Source organism: Equus przewalskii, chromosome 28 (assembly GCF_037783145.1).
Source record: "Equus przewalskii isolate Varuska chromosome 28, EquPr2, whole genome shotgun sequence".
Classification (NCBI taxonomy): domain Eukaryota; kingdom Metazoa; phylum Chordata; class Mammalia; order Perissodactyla; family Equidae; genus Equus; species Equus przewalskii.
In genome coordinates, this window is record NC_091858.1 from 17,793,179 (window position 1) to 17,813,135 (window position 19,957).

Here is a 19,957-nt window from a genome sequence, read left to right on the forward strand (position 1 = left end):
AAAAGTGTAGAGCAGGCGTACGGTTCCCATACCCAAGCATCCTGATTTAATTGTTTTGGGGTGGGGCCAAGGTCTTGACGTGTTAAAAAATATGATCTAGATAATTCCAATGTGCAACCTCTGTAGAGAGAGGGAAGGTAAGAAGCAGGTTTGGGATTCAGAGCTTTTATTTATTTATTTCATTGAGGAGCAATGGGACTGGGAAGGCTTAACTAGCTGGATGACCATATAGCATTGAAGATCCTTTCTGGAACTGGAATACCCAATGCTTAGTGAAGAATCTGTAGAATTAAATGATTTTCTTCCTCAATACTCAGAAATTTAAGAGCAGGAACACCCTCCTTAGGGATTAACATGTTTGGTGTGTGGTATGAAGTGGATTAGGTAAATGATTTGAGAGTGCTAGTGAGAGTATATTTGAAATATGTAGCTATAGGTTCAAAGTTGGATGAGGGGGTCAGAAGAAGCCAGGGGACAGCTGAGTAATAAACTAGGTGTGATAGAATTAAGCTAGATTTTCATGTGTGGAGAACAGGTTTTGTGTAAAAGTAAGATGGGATTGAAAATTAGGAAGTTGTTGTAAAGGGTTTGTTTAATAAATATGTAAGTTTCTGAAGTATAGTGTAGATGATTGTTGATGTAGAGAAGTCTGAGGAACAATAAGGTTGTGGTAATGTCTAGCTTATAAACATGGATGTTGAAACTACTCAAGATGATAATGGAACTGGAGAGGAAAAAAAATCAGTGACCTGATAGAGAGATGCCTTGGAGTTTGTTAGATGGAGATGATAAATTTATAGTATAAATTTCAAAGGACGATCTGTTAAAAAAGTGTGGTTGAACAGTGGTCTGAAATTTACTGTCACTGAGCCAAGAGAGTACTAACTGTGACCCACATGATAGTGGGCAGAGTGGCTCAAAGAGACCTCAAGGTAAGTAACAACTAAAATGAAAGGTAAAAAGGAGTTTCACGAAAAAATTTTAAGGTAAAATATTCAAATTATATTCCTATATTATAAGTTCAGCCTCAAAGGGAGTTGTAGATTCATTGAGAAATGCAACCTATCATCAGCAGCCATCTTTTTTTTTAAGCATGAATTAAATCCTCTTGACTCCTTCTGTGTCAGTGTAATTTTGGGCCATTTCCATAGTACTGCTATAATTTTTATAATTCTATAGAATCATTGAAAAGTTCATAGCTGTAATTTTTAAAACTTAGCACTTTCCTTTGTGAGACTTTCCTGCTTTTTTCTTTTCTTTAAGGAAAAGTGTTGTTCTCTTCTAGATTAACTCACACTTAGATTCTCCAGTTGCTTTTCTTTCTTGAGAGGCTGGTGAATGAGCTATTGGCTTCCTCGTAAGCCAATCTCAGCAAATCCTTCTGCCCTTCCTTCACACAGTCAGTTTATTCACAAATTTCAGAATTCAATTCTCACCTTCCTCAGCGCTAACATAAAACTCCTTGGCCAAATAAAGTTGTTAATTAAGACCACTCAATACAATTCTCACCACCCGTAAGCGTTAACTCCAAACTTCCTTCATCAAATTGTACTGTAGGGAATATTCCCATAGTTGCTAATCTTTTAAATGTATTCTACCACAAAATTGCTCATCTCTTCCAGACCTCATTAAAAATTCTAAGAACAAAATATCCTCTTCTAAGGTTCTTACTATGGATGACCAGATGTAAGAAAAAAAAGCCTAGATGAAGGAAAATAAAAAAGTATGTGTATAATCAAGCAGGATGCATGTATAATCAAAGTTTTGGTGATGTGTTAGAGATAAATATATTATTGGAGTTTAAATAAATGAAATAAAATTAGTAATTACAAAGGTATTTTAAAGAAGAGGGTGAATACATTATTCCATTGACGTATTAGATGTTAACTGGCTAACATCGTTCCTCCTCTAACTAAATAAAATTATTGTTTATTATGTGTGAACTGTTGGGGGTCCTATGTTAAGTCGTTTGTGTATACAGTATCTCATGTCCTTCTCACTGCTCTGAAAGGTAGTTCTGCAGAAATCCATTGTATAGATGAGAACTTCAAAGCTAAGAGGCCATACAGTTCACCCAAAGTCACACGGCTCGTGCCTGTCAGGTCTGGGGTTTGTGACTCTGCAGCTGTTAGAGTTTAATGCTTCCCTTACGTGTACATACTCATCATTCCTTTCACCCTGTGAACTGTAACGTGCATTTTGCTTTTGCATTCCCAACTAAGATTATTCATCTTTTAGGGCAGGGATCCATCAGTCAGGCTTTCTTAAACTCATTAGATCATGAAAAGCTGCTGTTCAGAGTAGCATCTCGTAGCGGGGACTGGTGAGTTGGAGGTGGCTGGCCAAAACTCTGGAAAAGAGTTCATCAGGCTTTTATTTTATTAAGCAAGGTCACATCTTATGTGATTAGATTCTAAAGTGAGCACAGAAGGTGAAATTGTCTATAGATAAAATTACCCTTGTACATCACTTAATGCACTTGTAAGTACTTTATAAATGGTTTTAGGACTACAACCCTTATAATTTCCTTGGTTCCTTAGATAATATTTCTCTATACCTTAATTCTTAAGCTTCTTTCCTGTGCGTGGCTGCCTGAACGAAGTATTTCACTTCTTTGTCAAAGTCTGGCAGACTCTCATGCCATTCACATACCCTTTCCCTGGCTTGGTTAATACATAACTGTTTCAGGCTTGATTGAGTCCACGACCAGTTTAATAAAAATGATATCTGGGGTTATTGCTGAGCTCCATCTAGTTTAATTTTCTTGAGATGAAGGCATATGATATAGCTTCACTGTATGAACTTTCTTCCTAAGTGTGTCTTCCTCAGATTGGATAATCTCCACTCTTACTATTTTCGATGAACTCTGATTGTCTGTGTGACATTGCAGCAGTGCAGCATTCTCTGAGCTCTGTTGTCTATACTCTTTGTTTATAAAAGTCTAGCTTTAGCCCCCATCTTTTTAATTTCAAACCTACTGAAAATTGAAACAGTAATACAAGAACACCAGTCTACCCTTTACCAAGATTCACTAATTAATAGCGCTTTGCCACATTTGATTTTGTTTTTTAATATAAGTAAAAAATGAGTCCCATATCAGCAAATGTACCTGTAACTTGTGGCCATCATGAAGTGTCGCTGCTCAACGCTTCAGTATGCTTCCTTTAAGAAAAGGACATTTGAACATAATCAGAATATTACTATCACTTTTAAGTGAATTGACATTAATTCAATGATATACTCTTATTATACTGTCCATATTTAAATTTTACATTTGTTTCCAAGATGTCTTTTATAGCCTTTTCCTCCCCTTTGGGATCTTGTCAGAGTTCATCTATTGCAGTTGATTGTTATGCCTCTTAAGTTCCTTTTAATCAATAACATTTCCATACTTTTGACATTGACTGCCTTTTTTTGTTTGTCTTTTTAAAGAATCCAGGCCACTTGCCTTGTGTAGTGTCCCGTGCTTGCATTTGTCGGATTGTTTCCTCATGATTAGGTTCAGTTGTATATTTTTCACAAGAGTGCCATAGCGATTTTTGTGTACTTCTTACTGAATCGCCTCAGGAGGCACATCGTGTTAGGTCATTGGAGTACCAGTCATGGAATGGCTCACTTGGTTAAGGTGGTGATCGCCACATCTTTCTATGTACATCTTTCTTCCCCTGTGATAAGTATGTGGGGGAGGTGAGCAGGCTAAGAGGAGGGATACTTTGACAACGTGACTATTCTGTTTCTCAGTACTTTTTTACTCAGTGATTGTAGCATCATTGATATTGTTTGCTTGAATTTGATATTACATTGGTCATTTATTGTGAAATGGTGATTTTTTAAAAAATTCTGTCATTCCTTCCACTCATAGGTAGAAGTTAACATATAGACAAAGAGAACTGATTGGTGGTTACCAGGGGAAAGGCGGGGTGGGAGAGGGCACAAAGGGTGAAGTGGTGCACCTACAACACGACTAGCAATAATGTACAACTGAAATTTCACAAGGTTGTAAACTATCATAATCTTAATAAAAAAAAATTCTGTCATTCCTTACATATTAGTTAGTTGGTATCCTTCTCTAAAGGAGAGCTTTCCCTACCTCACTGTTTCCTTTTACTTTGAGTGTCTCCACTCAAAGTTTCTTGTTTTAGTCACTAATCCATTTCTATAATTATTCTCTTCATGTTCAAGTTGTCCTAAATGTGACCAGTGTAAACCAACTTCTGTGTCCTGACATGCCTCCGTTAGTCTTCACTTTCTGGCTCAACAAGACATTCTAAGCCTACTTTATACTTTCCCCACTGTGTAACTGCAATTAGCATTTTTTTCAAGGAGGCTTTGTTCCTTTTGGTAGGAAATGATATTTAGAAAGTAAGAACTGGGCTAGGTACACTCTTTACTGCTGGGGTAGCATCATTGCCTTCAGCCCTTTTTAGTAAACAGAGCTGGGTGTGTGTGTGTGTGTGTGTGTGTGTGTGTGTGTGTGTATGTATACATATATAAATTATGACTTCAATTAGCTATCACCTCTTCCAAGCTAGCACGGCAGAGTTCTTCCTCTCTTTCCCTTATTCCATAGTTTTATCGCTTTTCTCCCAAAATGAAAACCTGAATCCCAGCAAGACTGATGTCTTTGCTCATTTGCTCCCTTTTATAATGCATATAAAATAGTTTCAGAATTACACCAATGTGTTGTCTGAAAACAAATCTGTGACTAGACTTCCAAATTTCTGTGCAGTTCCTTTTCTTTAACCTTAGGAGAATGTACATCACAATATTGTGTTTAAAGCTTACTTGAATTAGTCCTTTTCTCTGTTGGTTATGTTTTCATTTTGATGTACAGTCAGGTTCATTTGTTTCTGTATTCATTTTTACAATTCGCTTTGTTTATACTTTGTTTATACTTTGTTGACTTAATTTTGCCTTTTAAATATGCAAAACACCTACATGATCTGTATATCCGCACACATGCACATATGTACGTACATGTATGCATGCATATATATATAAATTTGGAGAAAAATGAAAATGAACACTTTGAGAAATGTCGCTCTCACCCCTATCCCCTCTGCCCCATTCCCACTGATCCCCTGTTGGTAATCATTTATTAGCATTTGGTGTATCCATTGTGGATATGCTGTAGTTTATTTCCTCAGCTTCCTATGGATGGGGATTTATTTTTTTCTGATATTTTGCTTTACAAAAATGCCACAGCGTATGATCTTGTGCCTCTGTTTTATATATGTAGGGATGTATCTTCAGAGTAAATTCCTAGAAATGAGCTGCTGAGTTATAGTGTAAATGCATATATAGTTTTATTAGGTGTTGTCAGCTTCTCATCCAGAAGGCCTGTGCCATTTTGCACTCCCATGAGCAATATATGAAAGTACCTGTTTCTCCAAGTCTTGAAACAGAGTGCGTGATGAGCTATTGATTTCTTTTTGTTAATATATAGGTGAGAAAGGATGTATCAGTGTAGTTTTGTTTTTCGTCTTTTCTGAAATTAAGCATCTATTCATGCCTTTAAGTGCCATGTTTATATCATTTTCTGTGAACTGTTCATCGCTTTTGTTCCTCTTCAATTTTTCCCTCAGTTGTCAATAGCTATTTATATATCAAAGAGATTTGCCCTTTATCTGTGGTACAGGTTGCAAGTGTTTTCTCCCAGTGTGCCATTTGTCTTTTGAATTTGCTTATGATGTTTCTGTGTTTTTATGTCCAGTTATTTTTTTAATATTAAATGATGTTGAATTTATCCATTATTTTATTCTGTTGCTTCTGGATTTTGAGTTGTAGTTGGCGAAGATCTCTCTATACCTAGGTTACAGGGGATTCTGAAGACTTAATACAAAAAAACCCCAAAATATTGTATTGATAATTTTATATTGATATATATTGAAATAATATTTTGGGTATATTGGGTTAGGTAAGATAAATTATTGAAATTAATTTCACTTTTGCTTTTTATTTTTTTTTCATGTACCTGCTAAAAAATAACATGTATGGCTCGCCTTACATTTGTCTTGGACAGCACTTCTCTGGAGGATATCTCCAGTTTTCTAATAGGGTTTGTATATATTTCTAGTAGGGTTTGTATGTATGTAGGGTTTCCTGTTGTTGCTACAACAAATTACCAGAAACTCAGCGGCTTAAAACAACATAAATTTTTATCATTCAGTTCTGGAGGCAAGAAGTACAAAGTGGGTCTCAGTGGGCTCAAACCGAGGTGTGGGCGGGGCTGCATTCTCCCTGGAGGCTGTAGGAGAGAGTCCATTTCTTTGCCATTCTAACTTCTAGGGGCTGCCTGCATTCCTTGACTTAGGGCCTGATCTTCCATCTTCAAAGCCATTAGTGTAGCATCTTCAAATCTCTCTCTCTCTCTCTCTCTCTCTCTCTCTCTCTCTCTCTTTCTGACCTCTGCCTTGTCATCACACCTTCTTTCTGACTCTGACATTCCTGTTTCTCTCTCACAAAGACCCTGTGACATTGGGTCCATCTGGACAATCTAGGATATATCCCCATCTCAAGATCCTAAATTACGACATCTACAGAGTCATTTTACCATGTGAGGTAACGTAATTATAGGTTCTGGGAATTAGGATATGGATATTTTGGGGGACTATAAATATTCAGACTACCTCAGTTTGTAAGGTTACATTATATATATTTTTATATTTACACTACAAAATATATTCTTGTGTATGGTGTGAATAAGGATCTTACTTTTTTTCAAGTAGTTATACAGTTGTTCCAATGCTATTTATTAAAAAGTATATCTTTTCCCCAGTGATTAGAGATGCTATCTTTATCATACACTAAATTTGTATATATGTACTGGGGTTTATTTTTTTTGTTTTTAATTGTTGCATTGATGTATCTATTCATTTACCAGTATTGCATTGTTTTAATCATGGAGACTTTATAGTTTATTACTTGGTATGATAGTCTCTGTTCATTATTCTTTTTCAGTATTTTCCATGTTGATCTTGCATTTTTATTTTCCCATATGAACTTTAGAGCCAATTTCTTTGATTCCAGAAAAGTGCTTGTTGATACTTCTGTTGGGATTACATTAAATTTGCATATTTAGTGAGGAGAATTGACGAGATTGAGTCCATCTCATGTGTGGTTCATTCTTATTTGTCTCGTTTAATTCTTTTGGGTTTGAAACCTACCTTGTCTGATATCAGAATACAATTCATGTTTTCATGTTGTTGGCATTTACCTTTGTCTTCTCTTATAGTCCTTCCGATTCATTTGTTACATGTTTATACAGCATAAAGTTGAATTTTGCTTTGTGAACTAATCTGGAACTATTTCTCTCTCAGTAGCTGAGTGAAGGGATTTCACCCTATGGAGGAGAGCTAGAAGAGCTGGAAGTTAGCCTTCATAGTTCTGTGGATGCTGATAGAGGACATGAGACTCTTGGGTCAGAACAAAGGACTTTGTAAATCACGTCAAAAGCAGTAGGAGGAGTATCATCAAGACTCCCCTGGTTTCTTAAGGCCCAAGTCCCATGGGTTCATGCAAAGGGCCAGGTGGAGTCTGAACACAAAGTAGGGGCTGGAGCAGAAGAAGAACCTTGAGCCTGGGGAGTTTGCCACTTGAACAGAAACCAGTAAGCAGGCCTACAATTTGTCTGGAAGCGACCAGGTGCATCACAGGACTATGTGATCCTTTCTGGCATGCCATTACCTCACTTTTCAGAATTCCCAGCTACATAAACAATCCTGCAAAGAGTCCCCATTGGACAAACCATCAGGGCCTTGTGATTTTGGCACACTCATCAAATCACCTAGGATCAAAAGAGGCCCATGGGCACTGTCTCTCAACAATATCCTCCCTTTGGTCCTACACTGTATTGTTGTCAAGCAATTTTTCACATGAATTAGGCCACTCTGTTGGTCACTCTGATTAATCTGAATGACTAAGGCTAGTTCCAGATTCTTTCAACTTTTCTTAAAACAGTATTAATTAAGGCTAATATCAAGAGGACCACGCCGGCAACACGAGACCAACCTACATATTGACCTCAGCCATGCTCCTAGGAATCTTCTGTCGCTTTCTCTTCTATGTCTCAGTGTACTGACCTTTCCACTTGGCCTGAGGTCTCAATGCAGGTGTAGCAGGATCTGCCTTGGTCCACGAGGGGCAAGTCTAGGACAGTTCTTTCATCCAGAACAACTCTGGCCAGTGAGTTGAGACTGACATGAATCACTTCCAGGACTAAGGTGATATCATTGATCACTTCAGCTAAGGTTAGGAACAAATTTCTAACCATCTGTTATGGGTGGAACCCCTCCCCCCACAAAAGATATGTTGAAGGACTAACCTCTAGTACCTCAGAATGTGACCATATTTGGAAATAGGGTCATTGCACATGTAAATAGTTAAGATGAAGTCATAGTGGGGTGCGGTGGACCTATAATCCAATATGACTGGTATCCTTATAAGATGAGCAGAGAGACACACAGGGAGAATGCCCTGTGATGACAGAGGCAGAGGTTGGAGTGATGTAGCTGGAAGCCAAGGAACACCAAGGATTGATGGCCACCACCCGAAGCTGGGAAGAGGCCAGGAAGAATTCTTGCCAAAGGTTTCAGAGGGAGCATGGCCCTCCTGACACCTTGTTTTCAGACTTCTAACCTTCGTAATTTTTTGTTTTAAGCCGTCTAGTTTGTGGTATTTTGTTACAACTGCCCTAGGAAACAAATTCACCACCTTTTTCTAATTAGATGATTCTCATTCTAGAGATATCCCACAGGGCATGCATAAGTGTGAGTCAATTATCCCTCTGGGGGTTCCCCCAAGTAACTGCGGGTGGGCTTATTTTGGAGAGAGATCCGCAGTGACCTGAGGGCTACATGCTTTCTTAAACACTAGATGGTCTCTTATGACCCATCGTTAGATAAGTTAACCGTGGTATTGATAGGGATGACAAGGCAGTATTAGATTTCCACCTGAGAAGTACAGCCCTTGCGAGTGCACATTGTGGCCCCAAGAAGTGTTGCTTACAATCATTGAAGTTCCCCAAGTGGGACCTACATCATTTAAGGGGCACAGGTTGACAGTGCCTTCAGTGTAGTCTCTTGACTGGGTGGTAGACCTTGGGTCCCCCAACTCAGTCTGAATGATTAAACTGTGTCCATGATTTTAGACAGCCCACATGAGGATAATCTAACCTGTCCCATTTGCCCATGCCACTAACAGGCTATCCCTTGTCTGCTCCCAGGAAGACCTGAGTAATGGCCATGGTAATGGGGCTGAGAGAAACATCCAGAAAGGTTGATTGTTGTTTGTATGGAAGCACAGTAGCTGGGGTCTTCCAGTGTTTCCGGTAAATTAATTCCTCAAGCTTAAGAAGAATGGCAATCAAAGTTTATTCAGAGTCCACTGGTGGAAGATGGCAGATCCAGCAGTTGCTTAAGTTTGAGGTGCGTGAATGGTTTCAGAGAGCTGCACCTGGGTGTTTTTTTCTTGTGAGGAAGTCTCCAAGAGTGGTTTTGAGAGACAAGAGATCATAATCTCGCCCTTTACTGTATCTCCCAGGGTTTGAGGTGTTCTCTCTTCACCTAGTGGGATTGTTCCTTGCCCTCTCCCACTGTAAACTCAGCATCTCCCATCCTAGTAGCTATAACTCCACTTTTCTGCTCTTGTTCCCTCTTCACACCGAGACTTTTCATCTGAAGGCTCAGGTACTAGAGGGATAAGGGCATTTTTATGAAATTTGTAGATACTGATTATATCCTCCACCGTGGCCTGTGTGGGCTATTGCAGGAGTGCTTGGTGCTCAGTATACTCAAGCAAGTAGTCATTTTCCTCATCTAGGACCATGTCAGTACAGCAAGAGATTCCAGTGACTGACCTAGATTGTTTAAATCTCTTACGCCCTTTTTTAACCAGGCTGCAACCCAGGGGATTTACCAGTTGAGCTTCCTGAAGGCAGTTGTCAGGGGGAAAAGGAAGGAACCATCATGACCGGGAATGGTCAGAACAGAATCCTGAGTTCTCAAAATAGGTCCAAATAATGTCCCCTCTCCATCTCTTGATCATTACTTGAGAAACAGCTGAGAAGAGATGAACCTTTTCTTGAGATGTTGCATTTAGTGGTCAAACTGCCTTATTAAGGTGTGTGGATAGAAAGAGGGGAGGAAGTAGAGTCTTAAATCTTTTTCTGTTTATTTTTGAGGTGGTTGTTTTAGCATGTAGCAATATAAGATACTAGCAGATGGTAGGAAGCATGGAATGACTATTGAACGCCTTGACTATTGACTCATGTTTTGCTGGCTTTTGTGGCAAAAGACACAGTATTATCAGACGGTAAATAGACCAGACGTCCAGAAATATAGCACAGTTTAGTTTTAAAAGTCACAGTGAAGTGGCCGGAGTTAGCTGATCAGACTATAATTGTGACATTATAGTCTGAAAAGGTGTTGACAGTGGTGAGATGCCAATGGTAGCTACGAGAGATAAGAGGCCCAATATAGGCAGTTTGCTAAAAATGGATGACCACTGTGGCCTCCTGCTTCACAAAGTAAGCAGTTCACGTTTGGTAAGAGTCCCAAGTCCAGTATGCATTGTAGCTTCTGCATGAATTTGTACTCAGTTTGTGACGGTGGTGCCTTGTCATGTCTGTTCATGGTAATGGAACCTGGTAGCAATGGTGGCGATCTGGACAGTGCAGCCTCCATCAGCAGCTTGATTCAGTTGATTTCATCAGATAATGGGTCTTTACTGTTGGCATCTACATTAGTGACCCATTAATAACCATTTGGCAAGCATGATTTGTTTCTCAAAAATCCTTTGATGTCGTCAAAGAGGGGTACCTTTAACCTGCCGGTCTAATCTGCCAGTCTTTCCAAGTGGCAGACCATATGGTTAGGGCATTGGCAACAGGCAATAAAAATGTAGCAAAAGTATTTATTCGAGAGAATCTTGGTCAGAACTCTGAGGACTGCCTTGAGTTCCGCTCACTGAGCAGAACACCACTTCTTGTTTGCTATTACATACCTGTTTTTGAGGCTGAACAGCCACAGCAGTCCAGCAGACGTCATCAGGTTTCAGTTTAGTGGAATCATTAGTAAACCAGGCCTCGCCATTTAGGGGACCCTCTGTGCATTGAGGGTCCTACTGAACGACTGGCTTTGCTTCAGGTACTGACAGGGGATAAGGTTTCTCCCCAAAAAGTTACTCTTTCTTTTACCTTTTTTGTATTTTACTATAGGTTACTATGGCCAGGTCAGTTGCACTCCTGAATATACCATTTCCATTTAATAAGCAGGGCTTATTAGACCCTTCTCATCTTATTACTCATCCAGTCCAAGTTGACCAACCCCAAAATTGGGCTATCAGGTGTTGTACAGTCATGAATCACTTAACGACAGTGATATGTTCTGAGGACTGCGTCGTTAGGCGATGTTGTCATTGTGTGGACATCATAGAGTGCACTTACACAAACCTAGATGGTACAGCCTACTGTACACCTAGGCTACATGGCGCTAATCTTATGGGACAAAGGTCATATATGTGGTCTGTTGTTAACTGAGACTTTATTATGTGGTGCATGACTATACTTGGTAGCCATATCAGGCAGGTGGTATGTCCAAAAATCAAATGAGCACTGATAAATGGAGGACAACTTTTGTTCTCATAGGTTCCAGTATTGGTAAATGTATCAGTCACAGAGACTTGTACTTAGAAGAGGTTATTAGGTTTGCGTGGCCTCAATAGTAGATAGGATGCCATGTCTTGCTGGAAATTTCTGATGCAACCTGTTGGATTGGTCCCAACTCAGAGGACACCGATTTGTGAATTAATCTATATAAATTACCAAGAAGAATGCTGAGGTGGGGTATACACTTACTTCAATATCTGAAGAGCCTCATGAGGTGTTGGGTCTCCATTTTGGGTGATGGAGGCTGAAGAGAGAGCAGTTTTTCTTTGACTACTGGAGGCACTGAGTATCCTGAGTGTGCCCACATAGTCCCAACACATTTTTATGCTGCTGTCGAGAAAGTGATGTCAACCTCATTTTATTACTTTGCTTATGATTTAACTTTTTGACGAGAGGGCCAGAGTGTATTTTAAATTATTTCATTGAAGTCTAACAATTTTACTATGTTGTGTCTCAGATTTGATTATTCTGGGTCACCTTCTCCAGGTCCACAATGGGCCCTTCAATATGCAGATAGAGGTCATCTGATAGAACATCTGTGCTAATCTTCCTCTATTTTGCATGAGGGACACAGCTACAGCGTGGCCTTACAAACGTTGTGTAGGTCTGCACCTGGGATCCGAATCTCAGGCCACCAAAGCGGAGTGTGGTGTGTGAACTCAACCACTGTGCCATTCGGCCAGCCCCTAAAATATGTTTTTTTTCTTTCCTGGACCAGAAATAATAGTTTGTATGTGGAGGTGATGGTGGGACTTTTGAGTTTTCAAATTTAAGTACCCTTTTCTGTTTGTAAAGTGGAATATGTCAAGCATAGCAGGTTTCTTTCTTTCTCAGTTTTTCTCTTCCTTTCCTCCTTTCTCTCCTTTCCTCCTTTCTCTCCCTTCCTCCTTTCTCTCCTCCTTTCTTTATTTCTTGTCTTCCTCCTCCCCTCTCGTCTCCTTCTGTCTTCTGATTCTGAGATAATTTTGTGTTTCCATAGGTCCCTACTTTCCTTGATTTGCTTCTCCCTTTCACTGTACCCCCAAGCCTCCAAGGCCTGTCTGCCTCTCCTCGGTTGCCTCCTACTCCCCAGAAAGTGGTGTGTTCTTAAGGCTGCCATGTTTGTTGCTGTGTGCTTCCTGCCCATTCTTTGATATTGGCCAGTAGCCGCTGTTCTTACTCACCAAGTCTTAGACCGGTTCTCAGTATTTCCAAGTCAGGTAAAATCCGTTCTTTCTGGGGGTGATTTTTTTTCTTTGTGTTCCACCTCTGCTAGGATTTCACTTGCCCTCTTTCCCACAGTCTCCATCTTACTTTCTATTCTTGCGTAGGTTTCTGAGGTTGCAGATGTTAATTGCCCCACTTTTATATGACTGTACGTTCTGTAGTATTATTTTATCCTAGTTACACTATACTCATGAATAGTTTTGATTGCTCTTCTGGTAGATCTGTGTGGTTTTTAGAAGCTGTTAGTTGGTTTTTGTTATCCCATAGGAACCCGATAATTTTCCAGGTATAGTTTTAATCCTAGAAGGAAAGTTTGGAGTCTGACCAAAAGTGATAAAGTTCTTTGAAGGAAAAACTATTAAACTAATATGATGATAATGAGGATGTGTTGATGCTGGACCACGTACAGTTCAGGGCTTTGTATTTTCTGTGTACTTAGTAGAATTCTATTGAATGAAACGAATGAGAGTACTACATATTAGGAAAAATACTTTGAAAAGTTTCTTATTACGCAGTTACAGAAGTAAATAGGCTATAAAATAGCATTTTATTTCTCTAAAAATTCTTTATTTATAAAGATTAAGCTGAAACAATATAATTACTTTTGAAATTGTATAGTCTTGATAGCTACTCTCAAGCTTTCAAATTAAAGATGAAAGTTTCTACAATTTATCTCTAAAGCTTAGAAATATTATTCATATGTATAAATTCATGTTCACAAATTATGATAACATTTGTGTTATTTATTTTATTTATTTTTTTTTGAGGAAGATTAGCCCTGAGCTAACATTCGCCACCAGTCCTCCTCTTTTTGCTGAGGAAGATTGACCCTGAGCTAACATCCATGCCCATCTTCCTCTACTTTATATGTGGGATGCCTGCCGCAGCATGGCTTGATAAGTGGTGTGTCAGTCTGCATTCAGGATGCGAACTGGGGAAGCCTGGGCCAATGAACTGGAGTGTGCAAACTTAACTGCTATGCCACCAGGCTGGCCCCATGTTTTTTTGTGTATTTTTTTTAACCATTTGTCCTGGATTTCTATGATTTTAGGATATGTTAGTCATTTAACATATTAAGAAAGAATTGCTATTTATCATGGTCCCAGACTTTAGTTACTAAATAATTTCTCTTAGATGCAGAGGAGGCTTGGTCCCATGGGAATGAATTGGTACAATCCAATACTTTGTCAAGTAAAACAGCTTCACATTTATTCCTTCTTTGTGGTGGGTCATTGTCTTTGTCAGTAAAGTACGACGAACATGACCTTCTCCTTTTATTTGTCGGAGGATAGTGACTGTAGTGAACCTATGCAGAAACGCGTTAACGTAGCAGACATGAGATTGCTGTCCTCAGAAAGATCTGCTCACAAGGTTGGTGCTTTGCTAATATATGGGAACTTGGATTCCAGGAACGTCCCCACAATTCCATAACTGATAAGAGTGGCTCACTGTGCTTAAGCTCTTTATACAAACAATGCGGTTTATGCTGAACACCTGCATTTCATCTGAGAGCCTGAAATTTTGGTATGTGCTAGACAGAGGGTGTTTACGTGACCAGCCCCCAATACAAATCTCGAACACTAAATCTTTGAGCTTTCCTGGTAGACATCACTCCATATGTGTTGTCACAATTCATTGCTAAAGGAATTAAGTGAGTCTGTGTGACTCCACTGGGAGTCACTCTTGTAAGCTTGAATCTAGATTCCTTCATTCTTGTTCCAGGTGCCTTTTCCCTTTGCTGATTTTGCTGTGCATCCTTTCCCTGTGATGACTCTTAGCTTTTCACTGTAATGACTGTGACTGTGTGCTTATTCCTTTGAGTTCTTTTAGTGAATCACAGAACCTGGGGTTGGTACTGGGGAACTCCAACATGGAACCTTTTAATTCTGAAGTGTTTTTTAACACTCTTGGCAGGAAGATGTATGTTTAATATTCATGTTAGTTTTTTATTTAAATTTTCATTTTTCAGGTCTGCAGAGAAGGATTTGTTTTGTTTTGTTTTCGCCTGAAGCCTCTTAAATCGAACTTGTGACAAAAAAGAATATTTTATAAACTTGTGGTTTTTTGCCATGGAATTGGATACTATTGTGTTGATACAATATTATATCGATCCTGACATTTAATTTATTTTTTGAACCAATATTTATTGAACGGTCACTATGTCCAGATATTGTGCTGGATACTAGGCAGATAATGTGAACAAACTGACCTGGTTGCAGCTCTCATCGATTGCAGAGTCTAACTGATGTGCTGGACAATGTTCACATTACACAGTTAACCTTATAGTTACCTGACTCATAAACACCATGAGGGAAAAGCGTAGGGATCTATGGGAGGAACCTGGTCTTATCTGTTAATATTGATGTTCAAAAATAGCTTATTTCAGAAAGTGATAATTGAGGTGATAAGATCTACAGGATGACTAGGAATTCACTAGGTGTGTATATCTCCCCCTATGCCTGCACATGTCTGTGTGATGTGTGTGTTAGGAGTGTCGTATGTATTGTGTGGCATGTGTGCACTGTGTCTATAGAAAGTAGGGTTGAAGAGAAGGAGGAAGAGCACATTAAAAAAAGTCCATTTTCAAGATTTAGCCTAGTTTATTGAGGGAAGTAAAAAAAGACTTTTGGGCCTGGTGCAGAGTAAGAAGGGAAATAGCTAGAGATGAAATTTGAAAATGCAAATAGTCAGTGGATTTTAAGCTAGATGCTGAACACACTGAGATTTGCATAACCCTTTGCCATTTCCAAAGACTTTGATATACCTCATGGTTTTAACCTCATGACAATTGGTGAGGGAGGAATTATTAGTCTTGTCGTGCTACAAAGGGAGAAATAAACAAAGTGTATGTGACTTTTCCAAGTTTATATATTATGAAGTGCAATACCAGTACACAGTCTGGATTTTCAGAAGTCAAATGCTACATGTATTCTTTCTACTTGGCCCAAAAGGGTAATAATAAGAATAGCATTACATGATTTGAAAGTCATGTTGAGAGTGTTATGCTTAGTTTTATATTTGTTTTATTTTATACCAAACAATTATACTTTTGTTTCTTTCTGAACATAGACAAAGATATTTAACTTTAGGGGAAAATGTACTACAGGATAAGAAGAAATTACTTCATCTAAGAAGCCTTTCCATTTTTTTTCAGTATTCGTTTATACCAGCTGTTCTCTTACTTCTGTGTGCATAAAATGTACTTGGAAAGCTGGCTAAAATATGTATTCCTGGAACCTATCCTTAGAAGGGTCTGACTAATTTTCCATGATATATGTTCAGGAATTTGTATTTAAAAATTAATCCACTTTAGGTTTCCAATTCTGCATGTAGTGAGCTTGCTTGGAAGTTGCCACTCCCTCCTGACAACAAGTAAAAAGTTGAATGGACTGAACAATCGACCTTCCTGGATCCATAAGAGATCCCAGATTAGAGAGGGAGGAGAATACAGGGAGTCATAGCTTACCAGAGCAGAGACTCACAAGCAGAAACCGCTGCAGGAACCAGTGCTGGGGAAGGAAAACCTGAACTGTAATTGATGAATTGCTGGAGGCTCAGTGCGGACAACTCTGAGAGTTAAAAACTCGAGCGAAACCAAGTCATGGGGAGCCCCTACAATACTGTGAGATTTGTGTCCAGGAGCTTGACTTCATTTGCACAGTAAATATCAGAGAAAAATTCCTCAAGCTTCCAGCAGGTGGAGAGAAAAGGAACCATTTTGAAGTACACCAGAGCACTCTTCTTCTTAACAAGGCCTGCCCTCAGGGGAAACTAGTTAACCAGAGTCTAACCTGCTGGGGTATTATCAGAGCCTAACTGACCTGGGGAAGGAAAATACCCAACTCCAGCCATCCTGTGCCACCTATGCAAGGAGAAAAAAACCTGAGAAAGAATTGTGAAGTTCACAGTCCAGAGGCATAGGCTCGTAAAATACTGAGACCTAATCGTGGAGCTGTAGAACATTCCCCTCTTTCTACTATGTTACTAAAGGCCTATTTATAGCAGCCTCTTTTTCCCTGGTATATTATGTCCAGCTATCAAGAGAAAATTACAAGATGTATCAAAAAGCAAAAAACACAATTTGAAGAGACAGAGTAAGCATTAGAACCAGGCATGGCAGGGATGTTGGAATATCAGACCAGGAATTTAAAATAACTGAATAATATGCCAAGGGCTCTAATGAATAAAGTAGATAGCATGCAAGAACAGATGGGCAATGTAAGCAGAGAGACAGAAAACCTAAGAAAGAACCAAAAAGAAATGCTAGGGATAAAAAACACTGTAACAGACATGAAGAATGCCTCTCATGGACTTACTAGTAGACGACGTGGCTGAGGAAAGAATCTCTGAGCTAGAGGATATATCAATAGGATCCTTGAAAACCAAAAAGCAAACAGAACAAAGACTGAAAAAACCAGAATATTCAAGGACTGTGGGACAGCTACAAATTAACACATGTGTAATGGGAATACCAGAAGGAGAAAAAAGAAAGGAACAGAGGAAATATTTGAAGTAATAATGACTGAGATTTCTTTGTCAGACACCCAACCACAGATTGAGAAAGCTCAGAGAAGACTAAGCAGGATAAATGCCAAAAAAAAACTACACCTTACATATCATCTTCAGACTACAGAAACTCAAAAACAAAGAAAAATTTCTGAAAGAAATCAGAGGAAAATACCACCTCACCTGTAGAGGAACAAAGATAAGAATTTTCTCTGACATCTCAAAAACGATGCATCAAGAAGAGAATGGAGTAAACGATTTAAAGCATTGAGAGAAAAAACCCCCACCAATCTAGAATCCTGCACCCCACAAAATTATCCATCGCAAGTGAAGGAGAAATAAAGACTTTATCAAACAAACAAAAATTCAGGGAATTTGTTGCCAGTAGACATGGATTGCAAGAAATGTTAAAAGAAATTTTCAGAGAGAAGGAAAATACATAGGTCAGAAACTTGGATCTACATAAAGAAGAGCATCAAAGAAGGAGTATGTGGAGGTCAAAAACTTTTAGAAAAGGAAATAAAATGTAAACAGAATGGGAAGGAAGACATGAAACTGTCTGTTTGCACATGATATGATCATCTATGTAGAAAATCCAAAAGAATCGACAAAGATTCCTGCAACTAATGAGCAGTTATAGCAAGGTTGCATGATATTGGGTTAATGTACAAGAGACAATTGCTTTCCTGTATACCAAAAATGAAGACAGGAAATTTGAAGTTAAAAACACAATACTATTTACATTAGCACCCCAAAATGAAATACTAACATATAACTGTAGCAAAATATGTAAAAGATCTATATGAAAAAAAATTACAAAAGTGGTGAATGAAATCAAAGAAGAAATAGATATTCTATGTTCTTGGATGGGAAGACTCAATATTGTCAAGATACCAGTTCTTCACAACTTGGTTCAATGCCCTCCTTTTCAAAATCTCAGGAAGTCATTTTGTGGATATTGACAAACTGATTCTAAAGTTCATATGGAGAGGCAAAGGACTCAGAATAGCCAACACAGTATTGAAGGAGAAGAACAAAATTGGAGAACTGATGCTGTCTGACTTCAAGACTTACTATAAAGCTACAGTAATCAAGAAAGTGTGGTACTGATGAAAGAACAGATGAATAGATCAGTGGAACAGAAGAGAAAGCCTGGAAATAGACTTCCATATATATAATCAACTGATCTTTGACAAAGAAACAAAAGCAACACAGTGGAACAAAGATAGTCTCTTCAACAAATGGTGTTGGAACAACTAGACTTCACATGCAAACAATTAACCTAGACAAAGACCTTACACTCTACACAAAAATTAATTTAAAATAGATCATAGACCTAAATGTAAAGTGAAAAACTATTAATCTCCTAGAAGATAACATAGGAGAAAACCTGGATGACCTTGGGTATGATCATGCTTTTTAGGTAAAACACCAAAGACACAACCCATGAAAGAAATAATTGACAAGCTGGACTTCATTAAAATGAAAAATTTCTGTTCTGTGAAGGACAATATCAGGAGAATTAGAAGAGAAGCCACAGACTAGGAGAACGTATTTGAGAAAGACACATTTGATGAAGGACTGTTACCCAAAATATACAAAGAACTCTTAAAACTCAACTGTAAGAACATAAACAACCCAATTGAAAAGTGGGCCAAAGACCTTAACAGACACCTCACCAAAGGAGATATACAGATGGCAAATCAGCATATGAGAAGATGCTCCACATCATACGTCATCAGGGAAATATAAATTGAAATGACAATGAGATACCGCTACATACCTGTTAGGATGCCAAAATCGAAAACACTGATACCACCAAATACTGACAAGGCTGTGAACCACCAGGAGCTGTCTGTCATACATTGCTGGTGGGAATGCAAAATGGTATAGCCACTTTGGAAGACAGTTTCTTACAAAACTTAAACATACGCTTGCCATATGATCCAGCAATCACTTCTCTTGATATTTTTCCAAAGAAGGTGAAAACTTAATGTCCACACAAAAATCTGCACACAGATGTTTATAGCAGCTTTACTTATAATTCCCAAAACTTGGAAGCAATCGAGATGTCCATCAGTAGGTGAATGGATAAACTGTCTTATATCCAAACAATGGAATGCTATTCAGTGCTAAAAAGAAATGAGCTATCAAGCTGTGAAAAGACATGGAAGAATTCTAAATGCACGTTACTGAGTGAAAGAAGCCAATTTGAGAAGGCTACGTACTGTATGATTCAAACTATAGGACATTTTGGAAAAGGCAGAACTATGGAGACAATGAAGATCAGTGGTTGCCGGGAGTGGGTGGTGAGGGACTAATAGGTAGAGTACAGAGGATTTTTAGGGCAGTGAAAATACTCTCTAGAGATTTTAATGGTGAATATATGTCTTTATACTTTTGTCCGAACCCATAGAATGTACAACACCTGACAATGAATCGTACAGACTGTGGACTTTGGGTGATATGATGTGTCAATGTAGGTTTGTCCTTGGTAAAAAATGTACCATTCTGGTGAGTGATGTTGGTAATAGGGGAGGCTATGCATGTGTAGGGGCAAGGGGTATATAGGAAATCTCT

General features: G+C 38.7%; 1 protein-coding gene and 1 long non-coding RNA gene across 7 annotated transcripts in view; one reads left to right on the forward strand and one right to left on the reverse strand.

The window, feature by feature from the left end:
* The window catches only part of TUSC3 (tumor suppressor candidate 3), a 223,779-nt gene that overhangs the window by 83,460 nt on the left and 120,362 nt on the right, over positions 1 to 19,957 (forward strand). The window lies entirely within an intron of this gene.
* LOC139080112 (uncharacterized) lies at positions 152 to 8,342 on the reverse strand. The gene is made up of 3 exons (XR_011534291.1): positions 8,082 to 8,342; positions 3,110 to 3,162; positions 152 to 2,350 (listed from the first exon to the last, which is right to left on the reverse strand). It is a non-coding gene; the product is annotated as an uncharacterized lncRNA (long non-coding RNA).